Source organism: Oryctolagus cuniculus, chromosome 20, assembly GCF_964237555.1.
Source record: "Oryctolagus cuniculus chromosome 20, mOryCun1.1, whole genome shotgun sequence".
NCBI lineage: Eukaryota > Metazoa > Chordata > Mammalia > Lagomorpha > Leporidae > Oryctolagus > Oryctolagus cuniculus.
The window spans coordinates 27,267,935-27,285,878 of NC_091451.1; the positions used below are offsets into that span (position 1 = coordinate 27,267,935).

The following is a 17,944-nucleotide window of genomic DNA, read 5'->3' on the forward strand; positions in this document are numbered from 1 at the left end:
CCAGCTTCCTGATAATGTGGCTGGGAAGACAGCAGAAGATGGCCCAAGTACTTGGGTCCTTGCCACCCATGTAGGGAGACCATAATGTAGTTCCTGGCTCCCGGCTTTGGCCTGGGCCAGTCCAGGCTGTTAAGACCATTTATTGGGTGAACCAGCAGATGAAAGATGTATGTGTGTGAGTGTGTGTGAGTGTGTGTGTGTATGTCTCCCTCTGTTGCTCTTTCAAATACATATTTGTAAATAAATTAGTGCCTTCTTGACTCAAGGTGGTACACAGCAAGTACGAGGTTGGCGTGTGCGATATTGAAACACTGTCATTGACAGAGATATCCTTTTTTTCTGTTTCAGTTTTCAGATCTCTGCTCATGCATCTGTGATTCATGCAGCAATGGCTACACACACAGGACACGATTGATCTCTGGATGCAATGCTTCAATTATAGAAGAAACATAAGTAACTGACAGATGTGTGCAGAATTTAATGTAGTATCTCTCTCACGTCCTCCTTTATTTTTTAATAAAAAGAAGCAAAATAGTAACAGTACGAGCTAAATTAAAATGTAGGTTTCAGTTCAGGGAAAATTCAAAGGGATTTAAAAATGTGTGAGCTGTCGCTGCTCCTCATTTCTAACATGGTGGCGTGAACGGCGAGAATTTCATGGTGACAAAGGCAAGATAAGCTTCACAGCATGAATGCAGCGCTTCCTGAGCTATGGGAATTTTTACTACAGTTCTCATCTCACTGGTATGGAAACTGAGTCTCAGAGATTAAGTAGTTTGCCCAAGGACACAAAGCTCTTAAGAGGTCAAACAATATCTGATCCTCATCTATTAACTCGAATGTCCATGCATTACAGAGCTCAAATGAAAGGAAATGATCCAGTGACAACATTAACACCGAATGGGTCCTCACTTGATTTTCACTGGCAAATTGAAGAAAAGAAAAAACTAGAAATCTGGGGCTCAGGGCCTGGCACTGTGGCATAGCAGGTAAAAGCCGCCGCCTGCACTGCCAGCATCTCATATGGGCACCAGTTCGAGTCTCGGCTGCTCCACTTCTGATCTAGCTCTCTGCTATGGCCTGGGAAAGCAGTGAAAGATGGCCCAAGTCCTTGGGTCCCTGCACCCACGTGGGAGACCCAGAACAAGCTCCTGGATTCTGGCTTTGGATCAGCCCAACTCCAGCCATTGCGACCATTTTGGGAGTGAACCACAGGATGGAAGACTCTTTCTCTCTCTGCATCTCCTCTTTCTGTGTAACTCTTACTTTCAAATAAATAAATAAATATTAAAAAAAAAAAAGAAAGAAAGAAATCTGGGGCCCAGCTGGACTTTTCCACTGAAGCTGGAATGCTTCCCGTCAGCCCTTAGACCCTTCTCTGCCTGCTTTCATTCCTTCATGGCTTTCAATCCCATCTATGAGCTAGGGACCCCATACAGATCCTTCACTTCTCACTCAACACAGCCTGATACCCCAGAGCACCTTCACTTCAGGGGCTACAAGCCTCTCAAACTCAACATATCCAAAGGCAACCAAGTATTCTCCCAACTCTCAAATGCCAGCAGCAGAAATTCCCCCATCCACCCAAGACGATGTCTGCTCCATCTTCCCAGCGGTTCTGGCAAAAACCCTCGGGTCAGGTCGTGGGCTGCCACTGTGGTACAGTATGTTAATCCACCACCTTTGATGCCGGTGTCCCATTTCAAAGCACCAGTTCTAAGTTCACGCTCCCAGCTGCTTCCAATTCTGGATCCTGATTACGTACCTGGGAAAGCAGCAGCAGATGGCCCAAGGACTTGAGCCCCTGCCACCTTGGATGTGCAGTTAATGGCTACTAGCTTTGGCCTGGCCCAAACCCAGCTGTTGCAGCCATTTGGACAGTGAACCAGCAGGCCAAAGACTTCTCTCTTTCTCTCTCTCTCTCTCTCTCTCTCTGCCACTCTGCCATTCAAATAAATTAATTTTCTTTAAAAACCCTCAGGTCATCAACCTTCATCTTTTTTTTTCTTACACTGTTTTTCTCACATTTATTTTACAAAAAGGTAATTTACATATTTCCCATTGATTTAAAAATGTATTTATTTATTTTCATTTTATTTGAACTGCCTACAACAGCCAGGGTTTGGCCAGGCTGAAGTCTGGGAACCAGAACTCAATCCAGGCCTCCCACTTGGGTAGCAGGGATCCATGTGCTTGAGCTGTCCCTTGCTGTCTCCCAGTGCAAATAGCAGGAAGCTGGAATTGGAAGTGGGGCAGGAATTCAAACACAGGCAGGGGGTGTGCAGGTGTCCCAATCAATGCTTAATCCCTACACCAAACAGAGGCTTCTCATGTGATTTTTTTTAAAAAAACTGGCTAGTTCCCCTAGCACAGTTAGAGAAAAATCATTTGCATAACTCACCGTGAGAACTTTTACTGAAACAGTCATATGAGCCTCATCTATTACAGCGCCATTTAACCCACACAGGATGTTCACCTGCCACTTTATTTTTATGTGGCATAAACACTTATGTAACATTCCCTATCTCCCAGACATGAGTCTCAAAATGCTTTACAACTCATTTAGTTAAATAACTCATGGAATGCTCATAATAGTTCAATGAAGTAGATTCTGTTATTATCCCCTTCAAGAGATAAGGAAACTACGGCACAGGGAAGTTAATTGTCTTAGCTCAGACCTCACAATTCAAACCCAAGTCTGGACTCTTGACCACATCACCATGTTCCATCCTGAAATGAACTTTGTTCACTTGCAGGGTTTTCCCTCCCATAAATAGAGACACATACACATAAATGACCCTGCACTCTTATCAGGTTTTCTTATGGCTAGGGCCTCTGCAAAGTGCCTGGTCTGACTGGGTGCACAGTCTCCAGCCTCTTCACAGGAAAAACACAAGCAAATAACAGGGTTCAATCCCTGGACCCACGAGCACTGTGCTGTGAACAGCCGCGTCACCCAGAGCAGAGGCTGACAGATGACAGCAAACAACTCTGTCTGCCTGGAACTGCACCCCAAAGGACTGCCCAAAGGGATCCCAAAGGGATCAAGAAATTAAAACCACTCATCAGTGGAGCTTGTGAATTCCCTGGCCCTGCATGTGATGGATGCTGGGGAAATCAGGAAACACATGCCAATCGGACTGAGGGGCGACTGACTGAGAGACTTGCCACGCAGAGAGATCCCACTCTCCAAATCACCACCTTTTCAGAGATTACTTAACAACAAAAAAGTTGAGGAAGAAATAGAGAAAAGAGAAACAGTGTGCTTCAAATGCCCTGCTGTTAGTGTGAACTGACAGAGCCAAAAATAATGGCAGTTTCCATCCCAGCCTGAGGTCCAAGCATGTGGCCAGAATGGTCAACCAGCCCCTGTAAATGCTTCAGAGTATTCTTGTTTTTGTTTCCAGACACTGTAGTGACCGGCATAGCTTCTACAGCTAAGAAATGGAGAGGTGGGGTCAAAGTGCAGGTCTACTCCAATCTTTGACAAATTTCTTAACCTCAGCCTCTATCTGTCTCACCTGTAAAATGGGATATCACTGTTGATGACCTTAAGCATGGGTGTATACATTATTAATAATGTGGTATCCACAACTCAGCACAAGACCTGGCATACAGTAAAACTGAATGAATGATAGCTCTGCATAGTGATTTTGATCATTTCAATAATGATGAAAGAGTTCCATACACTTCAAGTGTTTGAAGTCTGAAGTAGAGGGAAGTGTAGGGACAAGGAATGATGCAGAAAAAAATATTGTCTTATGTTTGGCAAGAACGGGAAAATACACACACTGTTTTTGAGAGTTCTGGGTGCACACAACAGACAACACTGAAGCAATAATTGAAAAAGTTCTTTGGCTATGGATCAAACCAGCCTTACCCACTTAACCATGACATTAAAATCCTTGTCTTTGTAAAAGCTTAACTGGGGTGGACATTGACCTAGTGATTAAGACGCTGCTTGAGATGTCCACATTCCATAATGGAGTGCCTAGATTTGAGTGCCAGGTCTACTCCCAATTCTAGCTTCCTATGAATATGCAGCCTGGAAGATACGGATGATGCTGCTGGTGCTCTGCCAGCCACATGGGAGAGCTGGATTGAGTTTCAAGCATGGCACTAGCTGCTGCAAGCATTTGGGAAGTCAACCAGCATGATGCATGCTCTCTCTCTGTTTCTGCCTTGCAAAGAAATTTTAAAAAATTAAAAGCATATATCAGGAAAAATATATCCTGTTTCTTAAGCAAACAGTGAAGTAAAATCTGTTTTCATTTAAAGCATTTCATTTTTTTTTTTTTTTTTTGACAGGCAGAGTGGACAGTGAGAGAGAGAGAGACAGAGAGAAAGGTCTTCCTTTGCCGTTGGTTCACCCTCCAATGGCCACCGTGGCCAGTGCGCTGCGGCCAGCACACCGCGCTGATCCGATGGCAGGAGCCAGGTGCTTCTCCTGGTCTCCCATGGGGTGCAGGGCCCAAGCACTTGGGCCATCCTCCACCGCACTCCCTGGCCACAGCAGAGAGCTGGCCTGGAAGAGGGGCAACCAGGACAGAATCCGGCGCCCCGACCGGGACTAGAACCCGGTGTGCCGGCGCCACTAGGCGGAGGATTAGCTAGTGAGCTGCGGTGCCGGCCCAGCATTTCATTGTTTTTAAAAAAGGAAAAAAGCAACTAGCAAATTTCAAAAGGCAGCCTGATGGAGTGCTTCTATCAGGCTGGTAAGGGTCTGATGTCTCACTTGAAAGTTCAAGCAGATTGAAAGTCACTGATACTGCTGCTATACTAAATGTCATTCCATTCGGATGGCATGTTTGCACAGACCTACAGCACTAACATGGTGCCTTCTTTCAATGAGAGCCAAGGATAAGTCTGAAGCAGAAGGCTGTAATTATTTTCCTTCTATTTAAAACGAACAAGGACCTGTTGAGATTACACATGAGGGCCTCCATGGGGCCCAACACTAGCTGCAGAGCCCTAAGTTCTTAGTGACACCATCCTTTTGGAGATCTGCAAATCAACTTAAGCTAAGTATCCACCCCCCTAAAATGTCAGAGGGTGGAGTGGGGTCAGGTAAGGTAGAAGTGTCAGGGGATTCCTGCGTGACTTTAAAAAAGTCACTTGATCTTTCCAGGCCATTTTGGAAGTGCAGAGAGACCAAACGCCTGCCAGTTCAACAGGGTTTATAGTAGGATTAGATTTTATTTATAAAAAGGTTTGACATCCTTAGCTCCAAAGTGCTTTCCTAATAATAAGACGAGCACGTTAAGGTGGATCAGGGTCCAGGGTTGCTCATCTGCTAGCTAGTCACTGCCTGGCTTCATTCGTTAGGAGGTTATACAAGTTGACAAAGGCACCAATATTCAGATTAGGTGGTCAGATGGCAGTCAAGAAAGGGAAGCTTGCAGAAATCATCCAGCTAGGAGCTCCCTTCTCTCCTACCTACTCCTTCCCTTTAAATACAGAGTTCTAGTCAGCGTACGTGAAACAGACTGATAGGTCAACTCAGAGGCACAGTTCACTTAGGTCCATTCCCTAAATACTAGTGCTCCAAGAGCTGGCAGTGTGGTATAGTAGGTTAAGTCTCCACCTGCAGCACCAGCATCCCATATGGGTGCCAGGTTCAAGTCCTGGCTGCTCCTCTTCGAATCCTGCTTCCTGCTAATGGCCAGGGAGGATGGTCCAAGTTCTTGGGCCCTTGCACCCATGTGGGAGACCCTGAGGAGGCTCCTGGTTCCTAGCTTCAGGTTGGCCCAGCTCTGGCCGTTGCCAGTACTTCCACCAAGCTATCCACATTCAGACCAGTGGAACTGCTCTGCCATGAACCTTCCAAATACACCACAACCTCTGAAGGATGCCTGGTCTGAATCTACAGCTCTCAGTACCCCTCTGCCTATTCTTTACCTCTTATTCTCACTGTTGTTTAATTAGTATTGATTTTGCATTAATACATTTTACACCTTTTCTCAGAATGGAAGCCCTGGGCAGAAGACTGAACACAGCACTTCTCTGTGTTCCTCCTAACTTCTTATGCAGTTTTGAGCCCAGAAGATGGTCAATGAAATTCACATGAAGTCACCTCCTATAGGTTTCACTGAGCCATTAGCAATCTGCAAAAATGCTTCATTATGACTAAACACCACAAGGGACACTGACCTCCCCTTGCTGGTTAGGTGGGGCCACTCTAGGCTGACACAAGGGTATACAACACGTGAAATAGTCAACAGACCTTGAGCTTTCGATCCTGCCCTTCTATTAAACATCTATAAAGTTCAACACAATTGTTTCCATCTTAGTTATTGAATTTCAGACAGAAATTACACTAGAAATCTAACTTCTAGAGATAAAAATATGCATGATAGACTTTACTCAATATAAACATATAGAGAAGATGCTATTTATCTAGTGATTTGTTACTTATACTTCTTAAATATCAAATTGTTAGATGAATGTTATCTAAGTAGGGTCCTAACATTTTATTTTTTTAAGGCTTATTTTATTGGGGCTGGTGCTTAGCAGGTTAAGCTTCGGCCTGCAGCACCAACATCCCAAATGGGTGTCTGTTTGTGTCCTGGCTGCTCCACTTCCAATCCAGCTCCCTGCTAATGTGCCTAAGAAAGCAGCAGAGGATAACTCAAGTGCTTAGGCCCCTGCACCCATGTGGGAGACCCAGAAGAAGCTCCTGGCTCCTAGTTTCAGATAGACCCAGCTCTGGTCGTTGTGGCCATTTGGGAGGTGAACCAGAGGATGGAACATGTCTCTCTCCTGTCTCTTCCTCTCTCTGTCTGTAACTCTTCCTCTCAAATAAATCTTTTTAAAAATATTTATTTTATTTATTTCAAAGGCAGAGTTGTGGGTGGGAGGAGATAGAGATCTTCTATCTGCTGGTCCACTCCCCAGATGGCCACAACAGCAGGATCCAAAGACTTGGGTCATCTTCCACTGCTTTCCCACGTGCATTAGCAGGCAGCTGGATTGGAAGTGCTACAGGCGGAACTTAAACTGGCGCCCACGTGGGATGCAGGCAGGGGCTTAACCCATCATGCCACAACACTGGCCGTGATACTAACATTTCCTAAAGAACATTTTCAGCATTTTATTTTAGTTTAGCCTTCAAAGATTTATTGATTGATTTGATTGATTTGAAAGGCAGAGTGACGGCTCACAACAGCCAGTGCTAGGCCAGGCTGAAGCCAGGAGCCCAGAACTCCATCCAGGTCTTCCATGTGAGTGGCAGGGTACTAATCACTTGAGACATCATCAGTTGCCTCCCAGGTGCATTAGCAGGAAACTGGATTAGGAGGAGGAGGTGGGACTGAATTCCAGGCATTCTGAAATAGGATGTGGGTGTTCCAAGTGGTAGTTTAACCTATTGTGCCACAATGCCTGCCCCTCTTCAGCATTTTAAATCCCTTCTGGCTAAATGTTCCTGGTCTTACTGGTTCTTCTAAACTCTAGGGGTGTCGCTCCCCCTCTTCGTGGAGGAACGACACAGGATCCTGCGCTGTTCTTTCGTCTGCTCAGCCCTCCCCGGGTTTGCTGCTGGTTCTTCCCGGGTTGGCTACCGTCCCTTCCACCTCCGTGGAAGGGCGGTTCCCCCTGCCACATTCCCCACTTCCGCGGGGGAGCCGCACACCGCCGGCCGGCTCTCTCGGGGGCTGCACAGGTGTTCCCCTTAGATGTTCCTGGTGCATGTTGTCTCTCTCCTTCTTTATAGTCCTCTTCCACCAATCCCAACTCTGCTACCCACACGCCGAGTACGCTGCTCTCCTCCAATCAGGAGCAGGTCCTGCTGTTTATTGGTTGAACTGGAGGCAGCTGTGTAGAAGCTGTTTCCCTTCTCAGCGCCATATTGTGGGAAAGCAGATGCATAGAATAAGTCTTAATTCCAGTAACTTAGTCTAGTCCGAGATGCTCCCCACATAGGGGCTTGTTTGCTGCATCTATCAAAATGTTAGGCCAAATTTCCTGGAAATCTGAGGTGAAGGAAATTGTCATAGTTCACTATAGAGCTGAGAAACAGAAGGCAGTATTGAGGCCAACATGAGAGAGGAAGTGAAACAGCTTGCTTTTCACAATTACCAGGAAAGGGAACCAGAGGTGGCCCTGGGCCTTTTGGACAGAGGTTATGGTTCTAGGCTTTCTCATCCATCCCTGAAGGTATCTAGAATCCTGAATAATTCTTCACGGCATGATTTGTCTGTGAAATCTCAATTAGGACATGGGGCTTTTCGAGTCTTACTCTCTTCATTTTATAGCTTGAGCCAATCAAGATGTTTCTTATTTCACAAAGACTTAGATAGAATTTTCTATTCATACCTCAAATGGATCATTTTACATTCATCCTACCTTGAAGCAAATAATCTAACCTGTTAGCCAGTACTCAAAATGATGACCCTAGGAAGATGTCATTCATTCACATGCTCTCTGTTGAATGGGCACAACACTGATGGTCTGGACCCCAGGTAGTTATGATTTCTGCGTGTCCACAACTGAGAAAAATATAATGAAAAGAAGCCCTCACTGTGTCTTACTTCCTCTGTCATGTTGTATACTCCAACATACTTTCCTCATAACGATCACTTTGGAAAGCTCTGTCCTTACAAGAGTGATGACTCACAGTTAGAGGAATTGTTGCGACTTGCTCCACCTATTAGTATTCGCCAAACCATGGACAATCTTGAGTTCTCAGGCGGTTATTTATCTTGGGGGGGATAAATCACAATTTGCATGACCACATGGTACAGATGTTTATTGGTGAGGGTGACCTCAAGTGAAGCAAGCAATTTCTTGGTCTGAGTATTATAAAAATTCAGCCAAACATCCACCCAGTAGGAAGCTCTGCTTCAGAAGAAATTACAACTGGAATGGCGAGCAATGTGATGGGTCAGGTTTGGAATATGTTGACAGGCTTGAGTGAGAGGTCTGGAGCCAAACCAAAGGGTGTGTGCTCAACGAGAGGAAGGGAAGTCTGGGCACAATTACAAAGGGAATGCATAAAGCAACACTTGTACATTTCTTGCTCCTCTTAATCTGAGCTTTTTTTCATCTCTTCGCTATGAGAGTTGCATCTGCAGTTTAATATCAATCTAGAGACTCAGTCATTCTTACAGACCCTACAGCTCATGGTCAGAGCCAGCCTTAAGCAAAACTGCTACATGGAGAAGGCTGGGTGGGATCTCTCAGCCTTTTTGCTCCTTCCTTGAGGCCCTTTCATGGTGGTCTGACTATTTGTCAGCCATATCTTAATTTCTCCCTTTAGTTTGGAGAATGCTAAAGTCTTCAGACCAGCAGTATCAACATTCCCGCAACACTGGACAAAAATGCTCATTCTCAGCCGGCGCCGTGGCTCAATAGGCTAATCCTCCACCTTGCGGCGCCGGCACACCGGGTTCTAGTCCCGGTCGGGGCGCCGGATTCTGTCCCGGTTGCCCCTCTTCCAGGCCAGCTCTCTGCTATGGCCAGGGAGTGCAGTGGAGGATGGCCCAGGTGCTTGGGCCCTGCACCCCATGGGAGACCAGGAAAAGCACCTGGCTCCTGGCTCCTGCCATCGGATCAGCGCGGTGCGCCGGCTGCAGCGGCGGCCATTGGAGGGTGAACCAACGGCAAAGGAAGACCTTTCTCTCTCTGTCTCTCTCTCTCACTGTCCACTCTGCCTATCAAAAAAAAAAAAAAAAATGCTCATTCTCAGGCTCTACCCCAGATTCAGAAACTTGTGCAAGGCAAGAATCTGCCACTGTCTCTAAGTCTCCACCTGATCCTCATATATGAGTTAGAGAACTGCTGCTTTAGATGCCATGACAAAAGAACAACTTTAAGAGGAGGCAGCTTGTGCAGAAGACAAGCCATTCACATGCCAAATGAATAATTCTCCCAAAATTTCAAGTCACGTGACAGTGACAGCGAGAACAGAGGCTGCTGTACCCATTCTGGCCCTCATCATCTCTTGTCTTCAGTCTCACCTGTTTCAAGCTTCTCTCTACATTGCCTCTAGAGATGTGTTCTGAAGGTCTGATGTTGTCAAACCTGGTATTACAACCCTTCAGTGGCTGCTCCTTGTCCGTAGGATACAGTTCCAAGCCCTAGCACATGACCCAGGGCACTTCATCATCTGCCTCTGGGTTATTTCCCTGACTAGTTTCCTCAGCACCTTCTCTCCTCCTCAGACACACCTTGTTCTCTGCAGGAAGCATATACTTCCCATATGTCCCAGACTTGGTCATAGGACTTATCTTGGAAAGTAGGGTGACAGCTCCTACTTGTGAGCAGACATTAAGTGCCATAGTTTTCTTCTCTTTCACCTTTTGCCATAACAAGATCAGCACTGTCCCAGAGAGACAGAAGCTGTTTTTAAAGCCTCAGTGTGGGGTAGGTATTAACCACAACTTGGAATGCCCATATCAGAGTGCTGGTTCAAGTTCTGACTACTCTGCTTACAATCAGGCTTCCTGCTGGTGTGCCTGGGAGGGCAGTGGATGGTGGCCCATTCGCTTGGGTCATTGCCACCTTCACAGGAAACCCAGGTGTTGTTCTAGAATCCTGGCTTCAGTCTGGCCCAGTCCCAGCTGTTGTAGGCTTCTGGGGAGTGAAGTACTGGATAGAAGAGCTGAGCTCTATCCCTGTTTCTCCCTCTGTCTCTCTGTCATTCTGCCTCTCAAATAAAAATTTTAAAAAGTCTCCATGGGCCCCAGAACCAAGGTGAAGAGCAGAAGCATGCCTGACCTACATGGCACAAGCAGCGTAAGTGGGAAACCAACTTGTGTTATTGTAAACCACTGAGGTTTGGCGGTTGTTTGTTAACTTAAATAGGCTATGATAGCACCTGTGATTATTGCGCTGTCTAGAATGTCTTCTCCCCCTGCCACCCTTCCTTGCAATCCCATCTCACCCTTCTCTGACAACAGACATCCTCATCCTTCTACACTCAGCTCAAGTGTCAGTCCTCAATCAAGTCTTTTCACCTTTCCTAGGTAAAACTGATCACTCGCACCTTTAGGATCTCCTCTAGATGTGACAGAACTGTAACCCCAGCAAATGTGCTAGAATTTTCCATAATCCTTAGAACAACCTTTCTAAAAACACCTGCAATAATAATGTGAGTCCACATTTTACAGAGTGGGAGACTTTGACTCAGAAAAGTGAAGGAAGTTGTCCAAGTTTCCTGGTCTCGGTCAGAGCCAGAGCTCTTACCAGGTGTCTCTGAACTCTGCAGTCTTTGCCCTGCTCTACAACTCCCCAAACAAGCTTTCAGATCCTCCACTCACTTGGAGAAAGTAAAAGTCTCTTCATTAACAACTGAAAGGACTGTCTCATTAATAAGAAGCCTGAAAGATTTGCATCTGAGAGTGGCTTTCTTACCCCAGAGAAGGTAATCATTTTCTTGGTGGATAAACAGATTCTAAGGCTCAGGCTAAGGTGCTGGCCACCCTAGAGAGCTGGGGCATTTTGTCTATCAGGCTATGGTGGCTATTGGGAGACATTCCCACTGATATCCCCTAGGGGACCTCTGCGAAGGTCCTTGTGAGTTTGTTACAGGGTGGGAGGCAAGGAGCAGAGGGTTCAAAACTTCAAGCAGGTCTGTTACATGTTGGTATTTCAAGTCTTAAAAAGAAAAAAATGAAAGGGGCCAAATGTTTATTTACATCTTGAGATTAAACAAGGAAAGGAAAATGACACAGTGGCAGAACACTGAACCAGACCACCCAGGTCAGACATGGGAACCCACACCTAAAAGTAGCAACTGCAATTTGAGGCTTCCAGGCATTTTGTCCTATGGTTTAGTCTTTCTCTCTCTCTCTCTCTCTCTCTCTCTCTCTCTCCTTCTCTCTCTCTCTCTCTCTCTCTCTCTCTCTCTCTCACACACACACACACACACACACACACACTTTGTTTAAGGGAGAAGTGGAAAGTATAAAAACTTTCAAATATTTTTCTCCAAATTAGCCATATTAGTGAAACAGGAATATTTTTAAAAGTACTACATTCTTGTTACATGACATGCACACTAATTTTTACAAAGCTTTCCTCTGTTTCTAGCTGGAATGCACTTATCTCTCTCACTATTTGAATGGAGCAGCTTTTCTTTTTCTACCCCCAACACTCACCTCAGGGTACATAACCTTTAAAAGATACCATCAGTAACATTAATAACAGCATTTTTCCCTTCAAGTGTAGAAGGCTGTTCAGAGCTCCAGGTGGTTGCCGGGCCAGTTTGGACGCGTCTGATTCAGTCTTTAAAAGACCATTCACTCCATATAATAAATAATAAAAGCCAGCATTTATTGAGTACTTAGCACTGTGATTGTTGTGAGCACTGGCCCACACAATCCTCAAAACAATGCTATCAGGCCAGTGCAATTATTATCGCCACTTTCCAGATTAAGAGAGTGAGGCACACAGCAGGAAGCATGGGGGATGGAGGGCGGCCAGCAGCTGCTCAAGACCAGGTTAATGATTCACTCACAGCCCTCAGGCAGCTCCTCTCAGTAGCAACTGTACCTGGCAGAGCATGTCCCCATGCACCTGTGTCCACACACACACAACTGACACAACCTCACAAACACAGACTTACTCACAGTTACACACACAGCCATACACACATAGTTATCTCACAGTTACACGTCACACACACAATCACAGCCATACAAAACACACAATCATCACAGTCAGTTACCTCAGTTACCCACATGCCACACAGCTATACACACAATCACAGCCACACACAAACCTCAGTCACACACACACACACCAGCCATACAGTCACACATGTGCAGTTACCTGTTACCCATATGCCACACAGCCACACACACACAGCCACACACAAACCTCACAGTCACACACACACACACACCAGCCATACAGTCACACATGTGCAGTTACCCAGTACCCACATGCCACACAGCCACACACAAACCTCACACACACACAGCCATACACACAATCACAGCCACACACACACCTCACACACACACTCACACACAACAGCCATACAGGCACACATGTGCACACACAGTTACCTCAACAGTTACACACACAGATGCCACACAGCCATACACAACACACACACGAACACAGCCATACACACAGCAACACACACGCAGTCATCCACAAACCCACGGTCACACACACGCACGCACAGGCTCATCTTCAACTCTCCACAACCCCGCGAGGGGCGGGCGTCCGGCAAATCGCTTGGCAACGCGCATAGAAACTCCGTCCAACGCCCGGCGTCCAGGCCGCCTCTGGGCGCTGTCCAGCGGGCAGCGCGCCTGGGAGGCCAGGAGGGGGTCCAGTCCCGGACACCCCGAAGGTGGGGCGCGACGCCAAGCAGGAGTTTCAGGCGCGAGGGGTGGGGGGAAGAGGCACCGTCCCCGGAGACACCTGTTGTCGCCTCCTCACTTGGCCCAGCGGAGCCGTCAGGGCGATCCAGATCCCTGAGGACGGCACCCGGTGGCAAACAGTGCCGTGTACCGGTGCGGGGGTCGCAGGTGTCTCTCCCACCCCCACCTGCCCGCCTCACCGGACTCACCTCATCCACTCCCAATCCCGGACGCCCGCAGCCGGCGGGAAGGTGGCGCCAGCCGGTGGCTCCAGCCGCGGCACTGGGGGCGCAAGGGGACGCCAAGCAGCCCCGCGGCGCTAGGACCTCGCGGCCGGCCAGCCCCCAGCCAGCTCCACCTGCGGGGCCCCTCCGGGGGACGCGCCCGCACTCGGGGCTCAGTTACCTGCAACGCCGCCCGCAGGGTCCCACGACGCGTCGGCCGGGAAGTCGCCGTGGAAGAGCCGGCTCGTCCGGCCCGGGGGACCCCGCCGCCCGGCTGCTCTCGCTGCGCTGCCTCCGGCCGCAGCGCCGCCGTCGGCTCCCGACTCCCGGGCTCGCTCCGCGCCCACCGGCTCCCGGCGCCGCTCCCGCCGCTCCTGATTGGCCGCGGCGCGCACCCGAGCCGCGCCCTGATTGGAGAGTGGGCGCCAGGGCGGTGGGAGGGGGCGGGGCTCCGTCGGGATCAGCTCCCCCAGCCTGGGACGCTGCAGCCCCGCGGTGCACCGCGGCGCTCGGAACCGAAGCTGAAGCCGGTGTCCGGTCCACTCTGTGCGGAGAAGACTGCGGGTCGTCCCAGCGCTGACAGGAGCTGGAAGCGTTGCTTCGCGTGAAACGGGTGTGGCGGGGAATGGGGGCTGCCCAAGAGTCCCCCAGCCCCGCGGGCTTGTTGTCGGAGACCTCCGGGCGCAGGGGGCATCGCGGCCCTGACCTCACCCCTGCTGAAGGCTTTGACTAAATGGTCGTGTCTGAGACCCTTCGCTGTGCGGCGGGCGTGGGGTTCAGGGCAGCAGCTTGTAAATATTGGGGGCCAAGCAGGCTTGTGTACTCGCTCAGCTTGTACCACACTCGGTCGCTGTGGGGTCCTGCCAGCGCTCGCGGAGGGGAAGCGACTTGTCCGAGGTCCTAATCATGTCAATGAATTATTAAGAACTCTGCGCTATGTGTTGTGGGGGAGAGAGAGACAGAAAGTGATCTTCATTTGCGAAGAACTTAGTACCTGGCCAAGGAAATGAGGCTGAAATAATAATGATCCTAACATTTCCATGGCACATTCTACTTGCCAGGCACTGGTCCGTCCAGGAGACATCTCCCTCCTCCCCTGCCCCCTCAGAAATATAGGACAAGGCTGTCAAAACCGACACTAGTTCTGAGTTTGGGAGGGATTCTCATCAGAAAAACGTACCAGGAGAATCTCCACACAGCGGTGGAGAGGCACCACTTGTTAGAACAAAGAGGAAGTATGGGGAATTATAGTTCCCATCTGCCATCACTTCTCTCATAGTTCTTTAAAAAAAATTTTAAATGTAGAGACAAAGACAGAAACACACAACTAGTTTACTTCCCAGTTGCCAGCAACAGAAAGAACTGGGCCCAGTAGAAACTAGGAGTACAGAACTCAATCCACATGGGTGGCAGGGGTCCAGCCAGAACTATCATTGCATTAGCAGGAAGCTGGAGTCAGGAGCTGGAACCTAGTATCCTACCTACCCAGTGCTCTGATGTGAGATGCCAACGCCTGTAACTACCAGCCCAAACACCCATTCCTCAGACTTATCCTTAATTCCATGTTCATGAGCTTTTTCAAGTACCCTCATAATAACTTAAAATATGTAGCAATTTTTCTTTTTTTTTAATTTTTATTTGACAGGCAGAGTTATAGACAGTGAGAGAGAGACAGAGAGAAAGGTCTTCCTTCTGTTGGTTCACTCTCCAAAGCCAGGAGCCGGGTGCCTCCTCCCGGTCTCCCATGCGGGTGCAGGGACCCTAGCACCTGGGCCATCCTCCACTGCCCTCCTGGGCCACAGCAGAGAGCTGGACTTGGAAGAGGAGCAACCAGGACTAGAACCTGGGGTGACGGCACCGCAGGCGGAGGATTAGCCAAGTGAGCCACGGTGCTGGCCTGTAGCAATTTTTCTAAAAGTGTTTTCCCCTAGTTTCATTCCCCTATATTGACAAAGCCTTTGAGTGAGAAATGTGGCTTGGTACACAAGTAGTTAAAGACACAAGCAAAAGCCACCTTGACCCTAACATCTGAATAGCCCTGCTTCCTACATTAAGGTGAGATTAAAGACTTTTGCTTTGAGGAGCCTATGACTAGGAGGAAATTAGCTCAGTGTTCTTCAGTTCATGTCGGTGGACAAAGAGTTGCTTCATGTTCCACAGAAAGCGCGGATAGGGTATGTGTTGAGCCTCACCTGGGTGGAACACCAGGGCACAGTAGGATGTAGACCAGGTGAGGGAACTTGCCTCACTGGCATCTCCTTCCAAGCACCAGAAGCACATGGAGCCATGCGCCGTTAATTCTGGTTGTTCACTTTCCATAGCTGTGGCTTTTGCCGGAGCAGAAGTTCCATTTAGTTTGGTCATCCCATCACTCAAAGAAGAGAAGCTGCCTCAGTAAGAGAACGAGGCTGCCCAGAGCAGGTTTGTCAAACTGCTCAAGGCCGGTCGCATCACTCTACCCTCCGTTCAAGGAGGACGAATGAAAGGAGGATGATGAGGTTAGGAAGTATCGGACCCCAGCACAGCCGTCCTGGAATCTGCAAGTCAGGAACCGCTTGTGTACTGGCCAGTCCTCTGTGTCATGCTTTCATTGGTTCTGCCTCCTGCATCATATTTATTTTCTGTCAACCACCAGTTAATGCTCGAGTCTCAGCTGAAATAGCCCTTTCTCGCTGAGGCCTTCACTGCCAAAAAAAAAAAAAAAGGTAGGGAACCTCTTGCTTGGGTTGCGTTCCCACCACAGCAGCATCAAACGGCCACGTTCTGGGGCTCTCTTTCCTTAGCCATCTTTCCAACCAGACTGGGCCTCACTTGACAATGCCTGGCTTAGAAGTGGAACAGAGTCAACACTCCAAAGACATGAATTGACCGACTAAAATCCTTGAAAGGTCAAAAGGGTGGCATTAAGGGCTGGCCACACACCTATCCTGGACCCTGAAGTCCCAGGCTGAATGCATATTTGGTGAAGTCAAAATGACCATCCATCCAGTGCAGCAGTGCATAGTGTATAGGTGCGTCTAGACACTTTCGGGTAAAGAAAAAATGAACTCTTTCTTCATTGTGCCCAAGATGAAACAATGCAGCTAATTTAGAAAACAGTTTGACAGTTCCTCCAACAGGTAAAGTTACCATATGACCCAGTAGTTCCACTCCTAGGTATATACCTAAAAGAATAGAAAACATATGCCACACAACCTTACTTGAATGTTACACACCATTATTCATCATAGCTTAACTACAGAAACAACCTAACTGCCATCAGCTGATGATAGGTAAAACGTAGTGGAACCATATCCCAGAATACTGCTCAGCCATAAAAATGAATGAAATACTAATACCTGCCACAAAATGGATGAATCCTATAAACATTAAGTGAAAAAGACCAGAAATAAAAGACCACATACTATATGATTCTATTTATGTGAAATACCCAGACTAGGCAAATTCACAGAGACAGAAAGCAGATTAATGGTTGCTAAGGGGTTGGGAGAAAGATTAATGTGGAGGGACTACTTAATGGAAGTGAGGTTCTCTTTTGGAGTGATGAAAATTTTCTGTAATTAGATGGTGGTTATAGTTTAACAACTTTGTGAATATAGAAAAAAAAAAAAACTCTGAATAAAACAAATGTTCAGGGGCCAACACTGTGATGTAGTGGGTGGAGCCACCGCTTGTAGTGCCAGCATCCCATATGGGCGTGGGTTCGAGTCCCAGCTGCTCCAGGACTCAGCTCCTGCTGTTGTGGCCATATGGGGAGTGAGCCAGTGGATGGAGGACCTCTCACTTGCTCTCTGCCTCTGCCTCTATGTAACTCTGACTTTCAGATAAATAAATAAATAAATCTAAAAAAAAATGTACAAAGCACATAGTCTGAGTATTGAAATTGTCAGTGAGGAGATGCTAGTTAAATGCCAAGGAGCAGCAGCTGAAAGTATAAAAATATGGAGGAACTTTTCTATGCCTGTGGAAAGCTGTTAAATGTGACTTGTCAGACAGGTGTTTGTACAGCAATTATAGATGCCCACATACCAAACGGGGTGCCTGGGTTCAAGCCCTTGCTCTGCTCCTGGCTCCAGTTTCCTGCTAATAGGCACCCTGGGAGGGAGCACATGTTGACTCAAGTACTTGGGTCCCTGTCACCCATATGGGAGACCTGGATTGAGTTCCAGGTCTCTAGCTCTGGCCTGGCCCATTCCTGGCTGTTGTGGGCATTTGGGGAATGAATCCACAGATGGAGATCTCTGTCTCTCAGTTTCTCTGACATTCAAATAAAAAAGAAATGTGACTAGTCTCCCCCTTCATGCACTCATCATTTGCAACCCAGAGAGAATTTCTTCTTAAATCTATATTATCCAATTGAACACTCTGTAAGGATGGAAATGTTCTTTTTTTTTTTTTTCAAAAAGA

At 47.6% G+C, this 17,944-nt stretch overlaps 1 protein-coding gene across 4 annotated transcripts in view; it reads right to left on the reverse strand.

Annotated features, from left to right (window-relative positions):
- The window catches only part of STON2 (stonin 2), a 190,950-nt gene extending 177,052 nt beyond the window's left edge, over positions 1–13,898 (reverse strand). For 2 of the 4 annotated variants that reach the window (XM_051826192.2, XM_051826188.2), the window contains exon 1: positions 13,719–13,865. The gene's annotated coding sequence lies outside the window, so the exon portion shown is untranslated. Of the gene's footprint in view, positions 1–13,522; positions 13,634–13,718 lie in introns of those variants that run through there. The other 2 variants (XM_008271961.4, XM_070065346.1) reach the window with 2 other exon arrangements.
- Positions 13,899–17,944: the final 4,046 nt, after the last annotated feature.